The following is a 4,479-nucleotide window of genomic DNA, read 5'->3' as shown; positions in this document are numbered from 1 at the left end:
TCCATAACCCCACCACCCTCTCCCTACCCCACTACCCCAGGCCCCCCTTAGTTTGTTTTGTGACATTTGGATGAATTTAATTTTTAAGTGCAAATATTACTCAATATATACAAGCTTGACAAAACCCACCTAACCTGAAGAATGTCTAAATCAGATAACTATTCAATTATGTAAGTCACCAGTGATTCATTTCAGAGACTTTCCAGGTGTCTCCACTGCCTGTCTCAGGAAACATGCTCCACTGTTACTGTACTATTTGCTTTTCTGTGGACACCTTACACACAGCTGCATTTTGAAGCATTACCTCTCAGAGTCTTGGCCCCTCCCACATTAGCCAGGAAGCAATACTGAAAGTCTGCAGCGTTTTCTCGAGTGAGACATTCACTGTCCTGTTCTGTGTTATTTGCAAGCAGTCATCAGCTTGCAACCCAGGTAGGGCAAATATTAATCGGAAGGCAGTTGGGGTGGGGGGATGTAAACAAAGTTTTTTTTTTTTAAACTGTGCTATAAAAAAAAAACCTGTGCTATAAATAATGATTGGAATCCAAGTCCAACGCACAAAAGTTGGATTCACACATAATATAGTTGAAACCATTCAAATTTTGGTATATCGATATAGTAGGCACTCAATATATATTTGCTGGATAAATGAATATTGATGGGGCACCTGGGTGGCTCAGTCAGGTCATGGACTGTCTTGGATTCAGGTCATGATCCCAGGGTCCTGGGATCGAGTTCTGCATCAGGCTTCTTTCTCAGCAGGGAGCTTGCTTCCACCTCTGCCTGCTGCTCCCCCTGCTTGTGTTCTTTCTGTGTGTGTCAAGTAAATGAAATCTTTTAAAAAATAAAAGTAAATAAATGAATATTGATAGTGCTTCTTAGCAAGAGGAATTTATAGACTGAGATTCCGTCTCACTCTGCCTGCCCAGGGAGGCACCTACTCTGTTCCTAACACCTGGCAGCTCTTAATAGCCGCAGGTATCACAAGGTATTGCAAGTTGGATCTTAGTAACTAGGGAGATTTTTGTATTGGTGTCTCAGGCAAAGATCTTCTCTTTGAAAGTAACTTGGGGGACTTACTTTAAGGGCACTAGCCTGTTGGTGCTCCTATCTTTAGGAGTGGGCAATTCTCATAGAAGAATGGTTGTGGGCTGGTATATAAGGGCTATTTTTTATGTTTGGTATTTTAGAACTTCATCTCATTTTAGTTTAGACTCATATGGTGTTAAGGGATTGAGATTCACTAACGTTAGCTGAATAAAGGGATTTATTGTAAGAAGTGATCCTAAGTCTACCATTAATGCAAAAGGAATCATCACGAGACTTCCTGTGGCTAGGGTGGAGGAGGGTGGTTCTAGGCTCAGAGTTTTCAGAAGCCCTTAGCTGCGGGTCTCTGTGGCCTTTCCTGCTGATGCTCCTCCATTAATAGGCTGTGAATACACTTCTGCATTGTTCCACCCGCCTCTCACAGAGAAGGAGAACCTGCGGCATCAGGCAGCACCATGAAGATTGGCAGCCCTCTCTGTGGCCCAGAAGGACAGGGTGCAGGGTCAGGCACAGGCTCATGGGGCACAGATCATAGCTATCTACCAAGGAGGACTATGGTGGCCCTTAATTTATTATGTCTCTGGTAACCAGTAGAATGTGGCAGAAGCGACTTCTGGGTCAAAAGAGGCCATGCAGTATCCACTTAATTCTCCTGGAATGCTTGCTCTTGAAATGACCTCTTTTGGAAGCCAGCGGCCATGCTGTGAGAAGCCCAGGACACTTGGAGAGGACACCGTAGGTATTCCAGTCAGTAGTCCCAGCTGAGGCCACCCTTTGCATCATACCAGACCAGGCACCACATATGAGTGATGGAACCTTCAGATTATCACAGCCCCCGGCTATTCAAGTCACCCCCAGCATTTGAGTTCCCAACTAAGGGTCCAGGCACCATGGAACAGAGACAAGACATCTCTGCTGCACCAGATGCACATTCCTTACCCACAGGGTTTGTGAGCATAATAAAATGATTATGGCTTTTACCACTAAATTTGGGGTAGTTTAATAAAAACAACAGTAGAACCCCAGAATATAAAGCATGACACATTAAAAAAAAAAACAAAAGAAGGTGGTATGACAGACTAGCGTGAGCACTTACTGGATATTTGATGCAACAGCCACCTCTGCTGCTCTCTACTGTGAGAAGTCCAAAATCAGATAAAGAGAAAGGCAAGATCATCTGAAACAAGTGTGGTTGGGAAGATGTGGCTTATGCCTCTGTATAATCCCTAAACCAAGCAGAAAATGTTATTCATTTTCAGTCTCTCCCATTTACTATAGAGATATATACAGAGGCCTCTGGTTCCACCCAGGTTTTGCTTTATATGAGGGCTCCTTATTGAGCAGGGCCCCACCAGGGTGACTCTCCCCCAGTTCTTAGCAACAACCCAAGATGTCTCAGCTGCCTTCCGTGTGTCCCAGTTCTGCAGCTTGCTAACGCCAGGCAACTGCTGCACACCCTGGCCATGCTTCCGTCCCACCACCAGCAAAGCCATCTTCCTGTTAGTCGCCCTAGTTCTCCAAATACCGGAGAAGAAAAGACAAGAAATGCTGTTGTTTCTTTTGGCCCAGGTATGATTCCCCTGTCGCCTGGGCCATTCTACAGTGGGCATCAATTTCAAGGATACCCTGCTGTGGCTCACTCTACCCAATGTTGATTGTATGGCTTTGCATGAATTGTAAATCAGGAGGCATCCTGATCTTTAGGTCACTACACATGGTTTTCACTGTGGAATGCACTCAGGGTGCAGGGCAAATGCCTACTGACCCCGTGTTTATTTTTTCAGCTGGTGATTGAAGCTCTGGCCCAGTTATAATAGATGTGAATACCAATGTCTTGTCCACTTTCAACTTTAGTGCCAATTGTGCACTGAATGGGGTCGTATTTCCACTCTCAGCATGTAAAATAGAAGTAATTGTCGTGTATGTGTTTCCAAAGTAAATATCATTGTGTTGCCCTCCCACCTCCACCATATAGAACTGGGTTTTTTTTGTTGTTTTTTTTTTTAAAGACAGGAGCATGGAAAAATAATATTCCAGACTTCTGGGGAATGTTACTAATATCTCCAAGAATGGGGGGCATCTGGGTGGTGCATTCAGTTAACCATCTGACCCTTGGTTTAAGCTCAGGTCCTGATCTCAGGGTTGTGAGATCAAACCCTGCGTGGGGCTCCGTGCTGAGTGCCGAGTCTCCTTAAGACTCTTTCCCCCACCCCCACATGATCTCTCTATCTCAAATAAATTAATTAATTTTAAAAATATGTATCTCCAAGAATGGGCAGACCCATGAGCATGTACTGCTGGCTGATATGCTGGGTGTGAAGCAACTCATTGTGGCAGTCAATAAGATGGCCATCGCAGAGCCGCCTTTTGGTAGTGCATGCTTTGAGGAGATCTGCAAGGAGGTGAAGGCCTAAATCAAGAAGATCAGTTACAAATCTGAGGTTGTCGCCTTTGTGCCCATCTCTGGCAGGCATGGGGACAGCACCAAGATGTCCTAGTTCAGAGGCTGAAAGATCACCAGGAGGGAAGGAAACATGGTGGCCACAACATTACTAGAAGCACTGAACTCCATCATTCCCCCTGTCTGCCCTATGGACAAGCTCTGGTAGCCGCCTCTGCAGGATGTATACAAGATGGGGGCATTGGTACCATGCCCGTGGGCTTGGGGGAAACAGGCTTCCTCAAGCCTTTGCCCCCTGCAACATCACCACTTGATATAGATGTCAAGTCTATAAAGATGCACCACAAGGTGGCTGAGGCCCTGTGGAGTGACAATGTGAGCTTCATAGTGAAGAATGTCAGTGAAGGACATCAGGTGGGGCTACGTGGTGGGAGACAGAAAGAATGACCTGTTCTTAGACTTGGGGAGCGCCATCTCCCAGGTGATCATTCTCAACCACCCCAGCAGCATTGCAGCTGGCTACTCCCCAGTTCTGGACTGCCACACGGCCCAAATTGCCTGCAAGCTTGCAGACGTCACAGAGAAGATTGGCACTCAGGCAAGAAGCCAGAAGACAGTCCCAAAGCTCCAAAACCTGGGGATTCAGCCATCATTCAGATGATTCCATGAAAGCTTATGTGTGTGGAAAGCTTTTCAGATTACCTACCCCTTGGTCGCTTCACTGTATGTGACATGAAACAGACAGTGGCTATGGGGGTCCTCAAGAATGTGGAGAAACAGCAGCAGCTGGTGGCAAAGTCACCAAGTCTACCATGAAAGCGACCAGGAAGCAAGTGGTGACAGCCCAGGCCTTTCCAGGCCTTTCCAGGCCACCCAGGAGGAGCCACAGCTGGATAAGAACAGTTTAAGGAGAAGACTTGGACTTACTCTCCTCTTGCCTGAACTATCTTAAACCTGTCCCTGCTATTGCAGTTCTCTTTTTGGTGATGAGTTTGAGGCATGGGAATAAAGCACAGCAAGTTTTCCTTTGG

At 46.1% G+C, this 4,479-nt stretch overlaps 1 pseudogene; it reads left to right on the top strand.

Annotated features, from left to right (window-relative positions):
• Window positions 1-3,546: 3,546 nt before the first annotated feature.
• Window positions 3,547-4,124, top strand: LOC122916511 (annotated as a pseudogene).
• Window positions 4,125-4,479: the final 355 nt, after the last annotated feature.

Source organism: Neovison vison, chromosome 8 (genome assembly GCF_020171115.1).
Source record: "Neovison vison isolate M4711 chromosome 8, ASM_NN_V1, whole genome shotgun sequence".
NCBI lineage: Eukaryota > Metazoa > Chordata > Mammalia > Carnivora > Mustelidae > Neogale > Neogale vison.
Note: the sequence above shows the minus strand (reverse complement) of the source record. Positions and strands in the feature narration are given on the sequence as shown.